We start from the raw sequence: 20,306 nt of genomic DNA, 5'->3' as shown, positions 1-20,306 counted from the left end.
ACCCATACCTCAATGAGAATCCCCTCTATAACGTACTTGGCAAATGATCTTTCATACAATCTTTGTAGAAGGGAGGGGATTTTACATTAACTCTTCAGTGAATGTAGGAGAATCAGTATAAGGACCTAATGAACTTTTAACTGTATGAAGAGAATAATTTTTTAGCCTGTCATCTGTTATGAAGTATGAATTGCTTGGGTGAGGAAAGGACATTGGGTAATTAAACAAGCTGATCATAGCTTTACTGGCCATGAACTCAAGAAAGGACTTCCAATAAACAGGAGTTAATGAATTTAGCTTTTGGTTGTATATGTCCTTTACACTAACTAATCCTTTGTTAACATTATCACTGTTGTTCATTATCATTATTCTACCTTTTCCCCAGAAATCTATATGTAATTAGGGGAGAAATATTTTATATCAATTGTTCTTACACTTTAAAGAATATCTTTGCTAAAAGTTAATTTGAAACTACTAGTAAAATTCAGTGGGAGGCACATCAGTTGGGACTTACAGTAACAGTGTTAGCAACTCCAGCAATTCTGAGTTATTCCTAGTTCTTTGATTGTGGTAATGATCACCTATGTGGATATAGCCTGCCAATTTTAAATTTGCTTAGCTTTCTAGGGACAGCACATTACCCAGGTAGCCATGTCATTTTTGGATAACTTTTAACTAGTGTGTTTCTGAATCTTCTTTGAAACTTGCAAATATATCTCCCAGCTTTGTCTTGTAGGAACAAACTGGACAAGTCAAGAACTTGGTTTAATGTGTCCATATCCTTCAAACCATACTGATTAAGAGTAGACTTACAAATGGAATAAAAGTTATACAACCAATGAGATAATAAGAGACGAGCGTCTTGTAAAAGTAAAAGGAGGAAAGCATGAAGATATACTGATATGATACATATTTTAATTAAGAATGGAGATCTGGGAGAATTTGCAGTAATTTACACTCAATGTACAATGTCTGTGGAGTGGTTGCAGGTAGAGTGATTGCAGCAAACATAAAGTACAGGTTCATCTACCTCATAGAAGAGAAAGTGAGGAGTTTGAGGAACCTCTCTTCATATTCCAGTTTTCAGGGTTGAATTTTCCTTAAAAAAAAAAAGGTAAACAAGGATGAAAAGGGACCTCAAGAATCAGAGGTGGGGGTGAATTGGTAAATGTTTAACAATCAGTCTCCTAAATCAATGTACAAATAACATACTTTTAAGTTTAATCTGAATTATTAAAATTGTATCTATCATGTTCTTAAGTCTAGACAATCCACAAAATAATAAATCAAGCTCTTTATCTGTAGCAGTTGCTGATTTCCAAAGGTGTATAATGCTCACACTGAAAATGTGGCAACCAGTTCTTGAGTCAGTTAAAGCTGGCTCTGGCACAGACCTGTGATTCAGAGGAAAATTTTGTTTTGTCGGGGGGTGTGGTGGTGGTGGTGGTTGAGTGGGGGGGAGTTGAAGAATATAACCCAGAGGAGGAAGGGGAGAGCCATTCTTGAACACCATGCAAAGAAATAGAGGAAGGGTAAAGGGTAAAGATCTGATGAAGAAATATCTGTATGTTCTTTAAGAAATGAGGTTTGTGAATAAAGGAGTACTGTGAGGTGGGAGATTATCCAATAGGGTCAGAAAAAGAAGAGACAAGTACCTGGTGGGTGGTGATCCCTTGCCAAGGATAACTGAGGTATCTATTTTTAGTCAATCAATCAATCAATCTTTTAACTTCATATAGTCCAATCACTGTGCTGCCCTTAAGGAGCTCATAATTTGTTGATCTGATAAAAACTAGAGAGATATTTCTTGTCTGGGGCATGAATCCAATGTATTAGTGAACACTTCCCTTGTTCTAATAATTCATTTGTCCAAAAATGATGTTGAAAGAGATTATGAAATCTTGGATGAGAAATGAAAGACAAGAGAGACACCAGTGGTGTTTTCATCACTGAATACAAGGCATGCTGAAGGAAAACAGTGATTTGAGAGGTGAAAATTAATAAGATTATGTATGAGAATGGGATATGGTTGAATGAACCTAACAAAAACTAGCAAAAATGTATTTTCCTGATGTCTTACAATTTTAATTTAAATATTAATGGTGATGATAAATGGCATCTACCATGTAGCAGGAACTGTGCTGAATGCTTTACAAATCTCATTTGATTCTCATAACAACCCTTGGGGACATGTGTTACTACTATCCCCATTTCACAATTGATGAAATTGAGGAAACAAAAGTCAAGTTACTTGCCCAAGATCATACAATTAATGAGTAAAAATTTTAATTTAGGTTTCATTGTCTCCAGGTTCAGTAGTCTACCTGGAGGACCCTAAACAACAGCAATAATCAACACTTTAAAAGGGATACAAAAGGGAGAAAACTCGAGTATATTCAAACCAGATACTATAGAGAAAAATGCTATTGCAATAGATATTATTTTATAATGTAATATTATAATATACATAAATTATACATACATATGTGTGTGTGCATATACTCATAAGCACACAGAAATTCTCAGGAAATAAAATCTAAGAAAGACAATTAGGAAAACCTATTTCTTCTAATATCTGTTTACAAATGTCCAAAGTTTAGGCAACAAGCACAAATAACCAGAGGACCCAATTGCTGAAAGCACATTTGACCTCCTAAGTCAAAGGGAAAGAATTCACAACTCTAAATGAATACAATTTATTTAGTAAAAGGGGAGAGGTGACATTATACACTTATGAGGAAATGCAGAAACCATGCTGTAGAATATTTGGGTAAAGTCGCATAGAAGTAAAAATAGAACTAATTTTTATCACTGTAGTATACCAAAGCCCCCTGAACAAAAATGTGAAGTAGGTGAAAAGATTGGGTGAAGAGATCAACTGGACCAATATGATATTATAATATTTAGGGACTTAAATTATCCAGATATCTGCTGGCATTCCCTCTCTGTCAAAAACAGAGTAGCTGATAACTTCTAGACTTGCCTTAATGATAATTTTGTCTTTTACAAGATGGTAGAAACAAGTAGGGGAGATTTTATTCCTGATTTGATTCTCCCCAATAAGTAGGAGCTGGTTCTGGAATGGAGATGCTGGAAACCTGGGTAGAGGGATGAGAGGAGCAACCCCCTACTTTCTAACCTTTGGATAAGAGGAGAGAAAAGTTGGGTCTTCCTGAAATGTACCTTAGATTTCAGGAGAGCATATTTCAAGGGACTCAGAGGAAGAATATGTAGGGTACTATAGACTGAGTAATTAATTCAGGTGGATTTTCTTGAACTCCTTTATTATTTTAGAGGTTCAAACTATTTTAACTACACAAACAGTGGAAAAAAAGGCTACTCCCAGTACATGGTAGACATTTCCTAGCAGCTCATATCCTGTATCTTATTTATGACTGGGGTCATTTTAGATGATCTGGTATGCACCAAACCTCCATTACATATATTAGTTGCAGGGGAGAGTTCTTAGCTATCATTAATGAGTTCCATTTATCTGACCCAGATGAACTACATCCTCAAATAATGAAAGAATGAGTACTGAAATGATGCTTCTAAATCATCAGTATTTCAAAGTTCTCATCAATGATATTTCAAAGATCATGGGACACAGAAGTTTTACTCCAGGTCTAAAGAAGAGTATATATCTGGTTTTTACTTTTTTGTTTGTTTGTTTGTTTTACAAAGGGAAGACAGTGGAATCTGTAAACTGTAGTTTGGTGAACTTGACTTTGATTTCTGAGAAAATGTGGGGCTATATCATGAATAAGATGATTTGTGAATGTTGATTTACCAATGTAGATAGGAATTAATAACCAGAATGAGGAAACATGTCTTCATTAAGAGCAGATTATGCCATATCTACTTTATTTCCTTTTTGGGGGGGAGGGGAAAGTAACAGCCAAATCAGTTGTTTGTCCTTCATTCTTGAAGAAAACCATTGGGGAGGTAATGCTATGGCATGCACATGAATTGGATTTGAATGGAGGTGTTGGGCAAAGTCACCAGCCTCACCTTTTTCTCCAGAGCCATCTGCATCAAGTGGTCAGTTATGGACCAGTAGGACTGGAGATGACCAGAAGGTAACACAGCTAGAAAGTGTTAAGTGTATGACACTGGATTTGAACCCAAATCCTCTTGATTACAGTGCCGATGCTCTATCTACTGCTAAACTAGTAGACCAGTAGAATGCTATAGACATGATTTACTTAGAATTTATTTTTTTAGTGATTTAAAAAATGACATCCATATTATCAATATTTTTGTTTGTATACTCTCATGGCAAAAAAAAACCAGTTAAACAAAAACTTCCTATTTAGAATGATGTCTGGGGGTGGCTAGGTGGCGCAGTGGATAGAGCACTGGCCCTGGAGTCAGGAGTATCTGAGTTCAAATCTGACCCCAGACACTTAATAAGTACCTAGCTGTGTGGCCTTGGGCAAGCCACTTAACCTCATTGCCTTGCAAAAAACTTAAAAAAAAAAAGAATGATGTCTGACAGTATATGTGACAATATAGTTTCTCACCTTTATGCTATGGAGATTTGTTTCATTATCTCTTCTTTGAAACTTTCATTGGTTTTTTTTTCCCCTTTTACCCAGTTTCCCCAAATTTTGGAAAAGCAATAAAATAACATGCTATTCTTGTGGAAAAGATGGAGCTAAATTATATGGACTAATAGGGCTAAACTATAGTATAAGTAGATAGATTCAGAGACAATTGCATGGCTAGACTCAGAGTGGTCATTAATAGTTCCATATTAGTTTTGAAAACATATAGTAGAGTTCCTGAGGGATTTTTTGCTGGATCTTGTATTGCTTAGCATTTGTATGGATTACATGAATAAAGTCATGGATAGCATGTTCATTATATTTACAACTTCCATGAATCTGTGAGCACTACCCAACACATTGAATAGCAGAGTCAGGATCCCAAAATTGGTTGAATTTAATAAGTTTGAGCTTTAATTGAGAGAAATATGAAGTATGGTATTTGGGTTTAAGGGAATTAACTTCACAAAATGGGGAAAGCATGACTAGGCAGCAGTTAACCTGAAAAAAAAAGATCTTGTGACTTTGCAGGTTTAAATATATGTTAATGATAACCAGAAAAAAATAATGCAGTATTGAGTACATTAAAGAAACATAGCTTCAGGAAATAGGTAGGTAATAGTCCTTCTGAATTCTGTCCTAGACAGAATAGATCTAGAATACTATGTCTAGTTTTGAGCACCATATTTTATAAAAGTCATTGATAAGGTTGAGAAAGATCAGGGAAAATAGCTAAGATGTTGAAGGGTCTTCAGTTCATACCATATGTGGATTGGTTGAAGTAGCTATGGATGTTTAATATGGGGAGGAGATAAGTTCAGGTAGGGGCATAATAATACTCTTTAAATTTCTGGAATAATGTCATAGGAGGAGGGATTAGAGTCCCCCAAAATACAATAAATTGTTTTGAAGGGGAGTGAATTTCCTTCCACTGCATGTCTTCAAGTGAAAGAAAGATGGACACTTAACTTTTGTTGTAGAAAGAATTATTTCCTATATCCAGGTAAGACTAGATGTCTACTGAGTTTCTTCTCAATTTTAAAATTGAGTGATTTTGTGGTTATAGGACATGATTTGAACATGTTTGATCCTTCTAGTCTTCCTCTAAGACATAGTGATGCTAGCTGGACAACTAGATGGTATAGTGGATAGAGCATCAGGCCTGGAGTCAGTAAGACCTGAGTTCAAATCTGACCTCAGGCACTTACTAGCTGTATGACCCTGGGCAAATCACTTAATCATGTTTGCTTCAGTTTCCTCATCTGCAAAGTGAGCAAGAAGGAAAGAGTGTTCTCCCAAGAGGGAGGGACTGGTTACTGGGATGGACTTGATGGAAACCTGGGATGGAGTAGGGTGAGAGGAGTAATTGTTTCCTTTCTAAACTTTTTGATAGGAGGAGAGAAAAATTGGGCAGCGTAGTCTGAAATGTACTATAGATTTCAGGAAAGCAGACTTCAAGGGGCTCAGAGGAAGGATATGTAGGCAGCAACTCAAGTGGATTTTTCTTGAACTTACTCATCATTTTAAAAATTCAGGCAGTTTCATCTATGCAATTAATGGGGGGAATTAATTTACTCCCAAACTTCAGAAACCACTCTAGAATCTTTGCAAAGAAAATCCTAAATGCGGTCATGAAGAATCAGACATGACTACAATGAGTGACCAATAACAACCCAGGGTTGGCCACTGATCCAGAGGCAAAAACAGACTATGTTCTCAAGGAGTTGATGTTTAATGAGGAAGATTGCACATATGAAAATGGTGGCTAGATATACTTTTATGTAGACCTTCGAAAGCTAGTGAGTGGGACCAGAAAGAAAACCTAATTAGGCAAACCTGAAGGCAAACCTATTTAGGAACAATGGTGGAGATAGTTTGATCACAGCTTATTGTTCCAGAACTTGAATGGGGCTGTGTAGTTGTGAGAGTTGTTATTGTTTGTCCTTCATTCTTAAAAAGACCATGATGTCAGGGAGATGATGCCATGATGAGCACATGAATTGGATCTGAGTGAGGCAGTAGTGTTCTAGGTCACCAGCCTCACTTTCTCCTCCAGAGTCATCTGGGTCCAGTGGTCAAATATAAATCAGAATGACTGGAGATGTCCCTGGATGCTAGGCAATCAGGGGAAGTGACTTACCCAAGGTTACACAGCTAGTAAATGGCAAGAGTCTGAGACTGGATGCAAACCCCTGTCCTCCTGACTCCACTGTGTCACCTAACTGACCTTTGAAAAACTGGTCCAAGAGGAGAGTTCTGGGAAGGCTTTCCTGAGATAATGTTCAGAAAATCCCCAGTCAGTGGGCCCCAGGGAAAGAAATTCCTTTAGATCATAGTCTCTGGTGTGAGCTGTGAGGTAGTTGATGAGGAAGAGAGTGTGAGTCAAGAAGCATTTTTAAGTCAATCATTTAAGGAAGAAGGAGTGGCATGAGATTCAAACTCAGGATCTGACTGATCCCAATTCTATCTCAACTCATAACACTCAAGAAAATTCAAATGCATCTATAGAACCCTTTATCCATTTGAATATAACAAAGTGTTGGTTCCAATGGTCTCTCTCCTACTAGGCTTTGGGAAGTTGGCTCTTAAGGATCATAAAAATCTTTTTGTGAAATACTTTGTGATTTTCTAAGTGCTTTCACACATTTCCCTCTTAAATGCTCATATCTTTCAGAAGAAAATAGGAAGAATCTCATTAGTTCATTTGCACAAATAGAGAAACTCAAGCCTGAAAGTTGTGAAATGACTTGTCCAGAGTCATACAGTCATCCTGGCAGAATTAGCAAGTGTTGGGAACCATTGTGTATAGGAGCATTGTGAATTATCTTTACCTGGTGTTCTTGAACACCAGAGTCTTATCTTATTAGATTCCAGGGGAATGGGAGTGGATTAGAGACTGGAAAGGTATTTAAACACTGGTGTTTTGATAAATAAATGGAGCACTTGGAGATCTTGATGGAGTACCTGTCTCCTTTGTCTTTCTTGGCTCTCGCCCCTCCAACACTTGCCTGGGGAAGATTGAGGGAGTCCAGAACTGGGACTCAACATGAGTCCAGGAAAGGGACTCAACATAAGAGTCCAGAACAGGGACTCCACAAGTAGGTGCCCTAAGACCTGGTCATGTATTCTTTTCACAATCAATTCCTTTATATCTATTGGTTTCCTTCAACCAATGGGATAAAGAAGGGAAGTGGTGAAGCTTCAGAGCTCTTTGTTGGAAAGCTTGGTGTCTAAGTTTAGTGAAAGAGAAGGGAAAACAAAATCATTTAGAGAATGAGGCAGAAAATTAACTGGTTCAAGGGGTTTATTTGGGGGACCTTGTGTATTCCTACTGGGAGAACTGCTTGGTTTCATGAAGCTATGCTTTATTAAACAGTCATTTCCTCTTAAAATGATTTTTCTTTTGGGGGGGCTATTCTGAGTTAGGGAAATAGACATTTGGATACCTTTTATCTGACTGGAATGCAACTGAGCATGAGAGGAATTCTTGGAAGGAGACTTATTGTGATTCTGAAATAGGTCTCATTGACTTTCTGTGCATGGTGGAATGACAGCACTTACAGCTGAAGAGACCTTTAAGGTCATGTAATCCATGTACTCTTAACTCTTTCTTGTGTCATAGATCCCTTTGTTGATGTTATTTGTCCTTTGATCTTAGAGAGGTCCAATGTCATTTTGGAAGTGATGTCTTGACTTGATTATGAATTGAATTTAAGTGATTGAGGCAGAGCTGTGGAAATGAATTTAGCTTTACTACTCCAGTCATTGAGATTAAGTGGCATGACAATATTTTTTGGCCCAGGATACAGTGAGTGACCTTGACCTTTCCAAATTAAGGACTTTACCAGGTCTCAGTTCGTCTGAGACAATGCCCATTTGCAGATTAAGGACTAGGTAAGAATTGAGACAAAAGATATCCTAATTTACCATCACCAAAAATATCAATCTGGGAGGGGAAGACCTTCAAAGTTTCTGGCCAAGGCAGAAAACAATTGTTCTTTACACTCATTCTAGCTCAATGTTTGAGAGACTCCAAAGGGAAGTGTAGGAGAGAAGAGGTTTTAGACTACCTACAAAAACTAAAGGTCTACAGAGTCATTGTGCTGACTTCGTTTGTTGTATGCATGTGAAACCTGGACAGTCTACTAGCAACATCCAGGAAACTGAATCACTTCTATTTGAATTGTTTTTGGAAGATTCTGAAGATTACTTGGCAAGATAAGGTACTGGACACTGAGGTCTTTTCTCCCAAATCAAAGAAGGCACTATACTGTTTGGGTGAAGCAGAATTGTAATTACTCAAAAGAAATGTGAGATGCACAAATTTACTCCAAATGTTCACATGAACTCTCTGTACCCTACCTGTGGTAGAGTATTTATATTGGTCTGATCAGCCATAGTTGGACACACTGTACCTTGACTCCAACATAGTGATGTCATTTAGGTCTCTTTACAAAAGGACAACCAGCAAACCAAATCATCAAACCTAAACAATGAGCCAACCTCGGCTTGGGCAGGTGCCTTTTATTGCCCTGGTTTTAAGGCTAGTCAAGTAGTTCTATTTGAAACGCATTGCACTTTTTTAAAGCCTGTCTTTTAAGAGTTCTATTTCAAGAAATCATAAATGAAAACTGTATAGGATGAAAAATAAATTCTCCCAGCTTTTAAAAAAATTCTGGAATTCATTCTCAGAATAATGTGTTTAACTGCATAAAATAAAGCATAAAATTTCAATGGAAACCAATTATATTGAAATAAAGATGTGATTTATTTTCATATTCAAGCTAACAGATGCCTTAAAATACTTCTACATATCCACTGGGGTGAGGGAAATGTGTGTGTGTGTGTGGGGAGACTGATGACGTTCAAATTAAGAATCCCCTATCTAATCCAATTCTCTCATTTTATCAAAGCATGGAAATGAGGGCTAAAGAGAAAAAAATGTTGAAAGTCACTCAGATAGGAATCAACCACCTGAAATTTCTAGTCAGGCTTTTTAACTCTCCATCTTCCCCAAATACCATAGCTGACTCTCTTTTGCATCCTTGCCCAGATCACGATATTTAAGAGCTAGCAATTGGGAGGGAGCAAATGGTATTGCAAACCTGGACCTTGCTCACATTCTCTCGAGTGCATTAAACACTGACTATAGAGTTAGAAGTACTAGATTAGGAGTTGTTATATTTGGGGTGGAATCCAAACTTTGGCAATAGCTGACCATGTGCAATAAGAAAAATCACTTAACTTTTTTGGGGTCTGTGTTTACTCATCTGTAAAGTGATGAGGATGGGGCATATAATCTAAGGTATTTCTTAGCTCTAGTAGTTTATGGAGATTATTCTGGGTTTGGTATCTGCCATTCACTTGCAATATGATCGTGATTATCCTCTGAAGGGTTTGGTATCTGCCATTCACTTGCAATATGATTGTGATTATCCTCTGAAAGGGAGCAATTAGGCCCATTTCTCTTTCCTCAGATAGCTATAGTGAAACTAGAATGAAAGTGTGTTTGTAATAGTACTCTGCAAAGTAGAAAACAGCATTTCAGTAAAGGTAAATGTTTTCCCAGAGCTGCTTTTTTTCCACATGAAAACATGGCTATTCAAAAAGAATAGAAATTAGATTAAATAAACATTTATTGTGTATGTTTATGTTCAAGACACTGTACTCTTTGAGTACACTAGGTTATAGTGATACAAAGATTAAAAAAAATAGTGTAGTTCTTTCCCTCAAGGAGCTTATCATTTAATGGAAGCTGGGTGAAATAGTATTGAGGTTGTATTGTACAGTGAAAAGAACCCTGACTTTAGGGAGAGAGGACCCAGGTTCAAATATTCCCTCTTCAGTGACCATAGATGAGTCATTTATTTCTGGGTCTTAGTTCCTCATCAGTAAAATAAGGAGACTGAACCTGATGGTTTCTGAGGATCCTATTAGACCTAAATCCATGATTCTGTTACCCTAACTGTGATATATTAGAAAGAGGCAATGTGGTATAGTAAAATGGGTACTAGCTCTCTAGTCAGAGATCTTAGGTCCAAATTCAGTCTTTGATGCTAACTAACAGCAAATCTTGGGCAAATCACTTAACTTCCATATCTCTTAAGATTCAGATTTGGAGATAATTCACAAAATTATATACATAAGATCATTCAAGGAAGAAAGTGTAGACAAAGAAAAGAAGGGGAGCTAAGGTAAGACTTTGGATAGATGGCCCTATCTCTCCTCCCACCCCAATTTAATTTATTATTTTTTATCAAAGGAAGAATATTTACTTTCTCTCCTTCCTTCTTCCTCTCCCATTGGAAAAATGGAAACCAAAGCCTTGTAAAAATATAAATTGTAAAATAAAACAGATTCCTATATTTGTAAGGCCATGTTTAAGGGGCAGCATGATTGGCTCTTGGAAAAAATTGTCAAGATAAGGAGAAGAGTCTAGAGTGTGCAACCATGCATGGTTGGTTGGTTCTTGTCTTTCCTTATCAAAGAAGACCAAAATGATATCACTATATTTTAATTTTTTTTATTTAAGGCAATAGGGTTGAGTGACTTGCCAGAGTTACACAGCTAGACAATTATTAAATGTCTGAGGCTGGATTTGAACTCAGGTCCTCCAGGGCCAGTGCTCTATCCACACTGCACTACCTAGCTGCCCCAACATCACTATATTTGAGACAAATTACAGTGTGTCCAACTGTGGCTGATCAGACCAATTTGAGCTCGAAATGCTCTATCACAGGTTGGGCACAAATAGTCCATGTGAACACCTCAGGTGGATATTCTAAACTTACATATGTCATGTTTTCTTTGAGCTGTATCAATTCTGCCTTCCTCATAGAGTGCAGCCTCCTCAATGATGATGAGGGCACACCATGCTGGGTGGTCTTGTGCCAGTGTCTCCCATGCTGTACAATCAATTCTAAAGTTCTTCAATGAGACCTTCAGGGTGTCTGGGTGTTGCTTATTCTGACTCCTGTTGAGTCTCTTTCTGCACTCCCTTAACTTTCCCCAGGTGAGCATTGAAGAGGTGGGAGACAAGGAAGACAAGTTCTCCCTTTGTACACTAAGGTCTCCATTTATTTACCAAAATACAAGTGCTTAAATATCCTCCTCAGTCCCTGGTCTACTCCCACTCCCATGGCACTTAGTAAAATAAGGCTCTGGTGCTCAAGGACACCAGGTGATGAAGGTTCACAGCACTCCCACACACAACAGTCCGTAACAGACTCCCTTATGAGTTATTGCCCTGTGAGTTCTCCATAAAATAGTTTTTTTTGGCAAATGTACATGTAGTATTCTAACAAGTGTCCAGTCTATTGTGGTTTTCTCTGTAGTAATGTTGGAATACCCAGGCAATTTAGCTCAAGAAAGGAGCTCAGTGTCTGGTAGTTCTTCTCCTGCCAGATGATCTTCAGAATCTTTCTTTTTTTAAAAAAAATTATTTATTTTCATCCATATGTACATTCATATTTCCAAGTTACAAAATTTCCCTCCACCCTCCCTTCCCACTCCCTTCCCTTCAGAAGGGGACAGTCAGGTTAGCATTTTACATATATATTTTGTCAAACATGTTTGCAGATTAGTAATTTTTGGCATGAGGAATTAGAATTAAGGGAAAGAGATAATTTTTATCAAGTGTTCATGAGATTCCAAAGGATTTTTTTCAGTATGTTTTGTTTTGTTTTTCTTCCTCTGGTTGGGGATAACATAGTCTATAGCCAGTCAAATACAATTGTCCTAGCTCTTTGGATTGTTGAGAGGAACTGCTTCCATCAATATCACACAATATTGTTGTTGATATGTACATTGCTCTCTTGCTTCTTCTCCCTTTGCTCAGCATTAGATCCTGTAAGTCACTCTTCTCTAGAGTCTGATCATTTATAGTTTCTTATAGAATAATGATATTCCATAGGATTCATGTACCATAACTTGTTTAGCCATTTCCCAATTGATGGGCTTCTCCTCAATTTCCAATTCTTTGCCAAGATCTTCAGAATCTTTCTAAGACAATTGAAATGGAAGCAATTCAGTTTCTTGCCATGGTGTTGGTAGACTGTCCAGGTTTCACAATGAGGTCAGCACAATGGCTCTTTGGACCTTCAGTATGGTAGTCCGTCTAATACCTCTTCTCTTCCACACTTTCTTTCAGAGCCTGCCAAGTGCTGGCTGAGCTAGCTCTGGCAATGAGAGCATCCAACTCATTGTTAATGTGTACCTCCTTGGAAAGGACACTGCCAAGGTAAGTGAACTTGTCCACAGTACTCATAACTTCTCTATTTGCTGTAATTGATGATTCCACATATGAATGATGTGGTGCTGGCTGATGGAGCACCTATGTTTTCTTGGTGTTAATTGTTAGTCCAAAATGAGCATTAGCAACAGAGAATTGATCCATACTTTGTTGCATCTCAGCTTCAGAGGTTGCACTGAGTAAACAATCATCTATTAAGTGTCATGCAAGTCAAAAAGAGATGAAGGAATCAAGGAGGGGGTGGTCGACTGTATGTAAAAAAAAACCCAACAATGAGATTAAAGAGGATAATGACAGACAATTAAAAACCATTGGATTTGATAGTGAGGAGCTCTATTAGTTATCTTTGCTGACAAAGAAATGGCAAGAAAACCCCATTATGGTTCATAGGATTGTGAAGTCAGACACAACTGAACAACTGAACAATACAACAATCAGAGCAATTTCAGTTGAGGAGTATAGTTTAGAGCTGAATTTTAGAGAATTGAAGAATAAATGGTTATTGAGTGAATATTAACCATATTTTCTAGTTTTACAATAAAAAGGAAAGAAAGAGAAGACTATAGCTTGAAGGGATATATATATATATACATATCTATACATATATTTTAAGATTGAGGGGACTTGAGTAAGTTTGAAGGTTGAAGGGAAATAGAGAGGATAGACTGAAGATTCATGAGCAAGAAAAGATAATTGATGGATCAATTATGGTTGAGATGGAATTTTGGAAACAGCAAACAGGAACTACTATTTCCTGAGACAGTAGGGAAAAGTGGGTGGGCAGTGTAAAAGGACTAAAGAATATCTTTAATCATAAGCAAAATAATGTATAATGAATTGGTCTCATCAAATAAGATTATATATGTATTCATAAATATGTAATGAAGTTTATTTAAATTAGTTATGTGGGCTAAACACATTGCTTTGGAAAGAATACAGAGGTTTTCTTGATTCTGTTTTTCTGAAACGTGTGACATTGGGCAGATAGGTTCTCTGTGTGGGACTTCAGTTTCTTTGTAAAGAAATTTGTAGAATGGATGAACAATCCTTGCCCATCTTACCAATTAATTGTGAAGAGAAGATGAGAAAATGGATTGGAAAGGCCTTTTTAAAAATTTTCAACAGGTTATACAAATCTAAAGGTGAAAATTGTTATGAGGCAGTGTGGCATAGGATTGTGGACTTAGACTTTGGTTCAAATCCTGTCTCAGATACTTAACTAGTTATGTGATTCTGAGCATATCATAAGATCAGAAATTTAGTGTTACTAAGTCTTTAGAAATCATTTAGTTCACACCACTGTTTTTAGAGTTGAGGAAACATTTTTCATTTATAAAAAGGAATGACAATTTCTTTTCTACTAAGCTTGTTGGAAGGATCAAATGAAATGAAGTACTTAGCATGCCTTAAAGTATTATCGAAATATAAGCTACTATTCTTATAAATAATGTCTTTATTAATCTACTTTTCAACCTTTGTAAGTGCCTGTAATAGAATTCATTGAGATTGACTTGACTTTCATATTGGAAAACCCTTCCTGGTGATTTGCTCCCCGAGAGCCTACCCTCTTAGAGGGGCATGTTTCTAAACACCCTCCTGGGAGATATAGCAGCTGGTGCTCTGAGTTTGTGGAAATGTACTTACAGAGCCCTCTGGTGTCATCTCAGGAGTTGAGAATGAGGAGGCTGATTTGAGCTAATGAGCCTTCAGAAGTAGGAATTATCTGAAATATTAGGGTGGTTGTCTTCATTAAACTAGACTTCTTGATTTGGAACTCAATCACGGGAGATTTTGTGAGCAAATTGTGAATATTTAGCTTAGTCCTTTCAAAGAAATGCTTGGACACTGAGCTGGGCTGATACTTTTTAGAGTGGCTGCCTCCCTTGCTGTACCAGGGACATACCCCCTTCTGACTCTGCTTTTACCAACCAGCCCCATGGGCAACATCCCCCTTGGGAAACTGAATTATGTGCTCACAGTAATACCTTGCTTTGTAAGATTTCTTCTCTCTACTTCTTCAGTATCATCTCTTTGTAGCTTCTTTCTTCTATCCCTCTCTTACTCAGTGTCTCTAGCCTTTCTTCTCCCTTTCCTCCATGGTTCTTCTCCTCCTATTCAGGCCTTTGCTCTTACCTCAAAGATCTTGACATCTCTCTTTTTTGCCTCTTTAGAGAGCTAGAAATCTTGCCTTTTAAGTTACTCATGTTTTCCCCAACCCACCTATTCCCTTTCTCCTTCTTTGGCAGAGGAATGCTATGGGGTAAAAGTCTTTTTAAAAAGTGATGCTATCTGAACAGGGAGTTGTGGAAAGTTATGAGGAGAGCCTTAGCTAAGGTATGACAGTCTAGGAGAGCCTCCACATCACCATTCCAAGGCAGGGACTCTACCCCATCAGTGATTAATGCTTTAGAAATAAAGAAAGCTTGAGGTTTCCTAAGGTACATTTCCATTCCTTTTCTCCAATGACCATATTTTATTGATTTCACCAAACATTTCCTCCACCCTGCTACCTCACTCTCACATCAGATGTGACTATGGCCAACCACAGTTCAAACTTTGGATTATCCGAATCTTCATTTTTGCAGAAGTTGGACCAGAGAAGGCTGGAAATAAAACATCCCATTTTTCCCATTCTGATTTGTGACTTACTATCTTTCTGATAGATGCTTGTCTCTTTCTATCAAGGAAAGAAAGGGACATTGTAAGAGTCTGGAAATGGTTCATAGAAGAGAAGAAAACTAGAGGAATAGCTGACTTACCCTGATGTTCATTCCTAGTAGTACCTGGCTATGAAAACTAGGTTATTTGTAACTAATATGAAAGCCTCTATGGGCCTGTGCACAGTGGGTTTTGGAGGTTTTGGCAAGTTTTGAAATTGAGTATGACAGATGAAGCCCTACCCAGATGGTCTCTCTATATCTGAACGTTCAGGGTTTGGGTGCCAGGGTTTGAATGGTCTTTATATGCAGCATGTTCTGAAAAACTTTGCTGTTCTAGAGATGTTATATATTGTAAAGAGAAACAACTTTGATCAACAGTTTTTTTATGAAATTTACAATGTGACCTGATCCTATAAATCTTGATCTCAGAGGAGAAGACCCAATCCTTTTTCTTGGCATGTCTCCATTGGATAGAAAAAGAAACCAACAAACCGGTTATTTTAAAATCACATATATTCATGTTGACCTTGAGGATGTTGTATTAGTTACTAGTGTTGACTCAAGAAGCTGGAAATAGTATACTCTGTTACTATTAAATGAGCAATGATATTCTTCAGCTAAGTCACCCTTCTCTTCCCCTCTGCCCTCTTCTCACTCTTTACCTCCTAATTCTTCCCCAACCCCAACAATAAAAGTCAAGGGAAAATACATGAAAAATATGAATCTGGGACTTGCTTTGGCACTGCCCAGAACATCTGCCACCCCTAAATATTGGCTGCTTGCCTTGAAGAGCTAACTGATGCCAAGTTCTTCAAGCAAGTGTTATCTCCTGGTTACTGTTAGACTTTATTTTTTTTATTTTTAAAATGGTATACACATTGAAAATCCTTGGCCATATTGTTTGAGTACCACTGTTAACTCTCCCTGGTGACTGTGGTGATTAGAGCTGATGTTATGAAGTTGACTTGTCTAGCTGTTTCTCGGGGAACTTTCACTCATATGAACATTATTCTATGACCTTCTAGGTTTTGAAGTATATATTGAGTTTCTTGGTATTTACAACATAATTAGAGTGGCTGTACTAAAGACAGATTAATGTGGATTCATTGTTAAGTTACCCTGAGAATAGCTCCTATGTGCAAGGTCATGTGGCCAGTTGTGAGTGAGATTTCCTGGGGGTAGTCATGGTCCATTTTCTCAGTGACCTTATAGTATAATTGGGAAGATAAGACAGGGGCACAAATAATGAATACAAGACAATATGTGATCAATGTATGATAAAAGAACAAATAGTTTGAAGAGAGAGGTAATTTCAAAATAGGGTGGAAATGAGGAAGAAGCAATGATAAATTATTTGTAAAGTCAGTGGGTTAGACTAGTAAGGGATTCCTAACTTGGGGTCCATGAACTTGTTTAAAATTGATAACTATTTCAATATTTTTCATTGCAATTCTATGTATTTTATTTTGTGATTTAAGAAATGTGAAGAGTTCATAGGCTTCATTAAACTGCCAAAGGTGTCTATGGCACAAGAAAAGGTTAAAAACTCCTTCACTGGATGTCATCCAAAGTCCCTTCCAGTTCTAAATCCTGTGAGGAAAAAGGGTTCTAAATGTGAATGAAGCCCATGGACAATATAGACATTCTTTAGTTAATATGCATACCTGGTCCTTATCTCTTTCATCTTCATGAATTACCTGGTTGATGCTATATTTTTGTTCTTCATTTGGTCACTTTAATAATCTACTTTTTTTTCCTTCAAAGAATCAAATTGTTGCAAAAAACCTCAAATGGAATTCAATCATATATGGACAGGAATCCTTCATATAACCCACCCAACAAATCATTTAGTGAGAAAAAAACACTCTAAATTCATAGATAAACCATTTCACATTTAGATCACTTTAGTTATTAATTAGTTTTCTCTTATAGCTATTTAAAAATCTAACTTTCTACTCCTTCTATCCATTAATTTCAAAGGACAGATAGAAGCCCCTTTTTCTCATGATTACTCTTGAAATATTTAATCAACCAACAAAAAAGTTAGTTATTAAATTCCTACCTTGTGTTAGACACTATGACAAGTTTTGAGTATTGAAAGAAAAAAAATTAAATGATCCTTGTACTCAAGAAACTTAATTTCTTCAAGGAGAGGTGAAATGTTTAAATAAATCTGGTAAAAATAATCCTGGCATAATAATTATCAGAATTATAGTGGTAATTATTTTCTATATGCTTATATTCAAAATCCATGGTTTCTGATGATATTTTTTGACAATGAGGTCTATTCAAGGTATTAATCTATATTCTTAAGTTTGAAGAATTGCTAGCAAATAGGGCCATCAAGAAAAAGTCTCATGTAGGAGGTGACTTATTTATTTATTTTCATCCATATGCACATGTATATATATACATATATATACATACATATATATATATATGTATATATATATATATATACATATATATATATAAAATTAGGTATTCTGCAAGGCAAATGGGGTTAAGTGGCTTGCCCAAGGCCACATAGTTAGGTAATTATTAAATGTCTGAGGCTGAATTTGAACTCATTTACTCCTGACTCCAGGGCTGGTGCTCTATCCACTGTGCCACCTAGTTTCCCCATGTATTTTTAAGTTACAAAATTTCCTACCACCCACCCTTTCTACCCTGCTCCCCTAAGTGGTGAACAGTCAGATTAGCATTGTACATACAAAGTTTTGATAAACATGTTTATAGATTAGTTATTTTAGGTATGAGGAATTAGGAATAATGGAAAGAGGTACATAAAAGATAATTTTTACAAAGTGTTCATCAGATTCTGAAGGTTTGTTTTTTGTGTTTTGTTTTGTTTTTCTTCCTCTGGATGGGGATAATATAGTCCATAGCAATTCTAATATAGTTTCCCTAGCTCTCTGAACTGCTGAAAGGAGCTGCTTTCATCAAGGTTATTCATCTCACAATACTAGTGAGATATTGTTGCTAAGATATACAATGTTTTCTTGGCTCTACTCCCTTTGTTCAGCATCAGATTCTGTAAGTCATTCCATGCTTCTCTAGAGTCTAACCATTTATGGTTTCTTACAGAACAATAATATTCCATAGTATTCATGTTCCATAACTTGTTTAGCCATTTCCCAATAGATAGGCATCATCTCAATTTCCAATTCTTTACCACTACAAAATGAATGAATATTTTTTGGAACATGTAGGATTTTTCCCTTTTTTAATAATCTCTAGAATTGGAATTGCTGGGTCAAAGGGTATGAACAGTTTTACTGCTGTTTGGGCATATTTCCATATTGCTCTGCAGAAAGGTTGGATCTGTTTACATTTCTCTAATCAATAATGATTTGGAACATTTTTATATGATTAAATATAGCTTTAATTTCTTCATTTGAAAACTTATATTCATATCCAATGGTCATTTATCAATTGGGGAATGATTTGTGACCTTATAAATTTGATGAAATTCTCTATATATTTTAGAAATGAGACCTTTATCAGAACTCCTAGTTGTGAAGATTATTTCCTAGCTTTCTGCTTTCCTTCTAATTTTGACAGCATTGATTTTATTAGTGCAAAACTTTTTAATTTAATATTCATTTTATCATTAATTTTGCAGTTTATAATATGGTCTAAATCTTTTTTGATCATAAATTTATCCCCTTTCTATAGATCTGATAGATGAGTAGTTCTTTGTCTATTAATTTATCTAGGTTGTAGCTCTTTCTGTCTAAATCCTGTACCCATTTTTGACCTTATTTTGGTATAGGGTGTGAGATGTGGATCTCTGCTTAATTTTTGCCATACTATTTTCCATTTTTCCCAACAATTTTTGTCAAATAGTGAGTTCTTATCCCAGAAGCTGATGTCTTTGGGTTTGTCAAACAGTAGATTGCTGTAGTCATTTACTATGTTTTCTTTTGAACCCATCCTAATCCACTGATCCATTACTCTATTTCTTTTTTTTTTCTTTTTTCTTTTTAGGTTTTGTTTTTTTGCAAGGCAATGGGGTTAAGTGGCTTGCCCAAGGCCACACAGCTAGGTAATTATTAAGTGTCTGAGGCCAGATTTGAACTCAGGTACTTCTGACTCCAAGGCTGGTGCTTCATCCACTACGCTACCTAGCCACCCACCATTACTGTATTTCTTAACCAGTACCAAGTAGTTTTGATGACTGCCACTTGATCATATAGTTTTACATCTGGTAGAGCAAAGCCATCTTCCTGTACATTTTTTTCATCAGTTCCTTTGCTATTTCCCTTTTGTTGCTTCAGATGAATTTTGTTACTATTTTCTCCAGCTTGGTAAAGTAGTTATTTGGTAGTTTGATTGGTATGACACTGAATAAGTAATTTAATTTGGGTAGAATTGTCATTTTTATTATATTAGCTCAACCTAACCATGAGCATTTGATAGTTTTCCAGTTATTTAGATTTGACTTTATTTGGGTGAGAAGTGTTTTTTATTATTTTTAAATTTTTTTATTTTTATTGAATTTTACAAATTTCCCCCCAATCTTGCTTCCCTCTCCCCACCCCCACAGATAGTCTTTACATTGTTTCCATGCTGTACATTGATCAAAATTGAATATGTTGAGAGAAAAATCAGATCCTAAAGGAAAAAAGTAAAATATAAGAGATAGAAAAAGTAAAGTAAAGTAAAGTAAAATATAAGAGATAGAAGTAAAGTAAAATATAAGAGATAGAAAAATTACATTAAATTAAAGGTAATAGTCGTTGATCTTTGTTTAAACTCCACACTTCTTCCTTTGGATACAGATGGTATTCTCCATCACAGATAACCTAAAATTGCCCCTGATTGCTGTGCTGTTGAAATGAGAAA

General features: G+C 36.4%; 1 long non-coding RNA gene across 1 annotated transcript in view; it reads right to left on the bottom strand.

Moving 5' to 3' along the window:
* Nucleotides 1-917: 917 nt before the first annotated feature.
* The window catches only part of LOC141519980 (uncharacterized), a 58,246-nt gene continuing 38,857 nt past the window's right edge, over nucleotides 918-20,306 (bottom strand). The window contains exon 3 of the long non-coding RNA XR_012477494.1: nucleotides 918-1,099. This is a non-coding gene — a long non-coding RNA (uncharacterized LOC141519980). The remainder of the gene's footprint in view (nucleotides 1,100-20,306) is intronic.

The sequence above is a fragment of the Macrotis lagotis genome, chromosome 4 (assembly GCF_037893015.1).
Source record: "Macrotis lagotis isolate mMagLag1 chromosome 4, bilby.v1.9.chrom.fasta, whole genome shotgun sequence".
Lineage (NCBI taxonomy): Eukaryota > Metazoa > Chordata > Mammalia > Peramelemorphia > Peramelidae > Macrotis > Macrotis lagotis.
The sequence above is the reverse complement of the archived record's forward strand: the minus strand, read 5'-3'. Positions and strand labels throughout refer to the sequence as shown.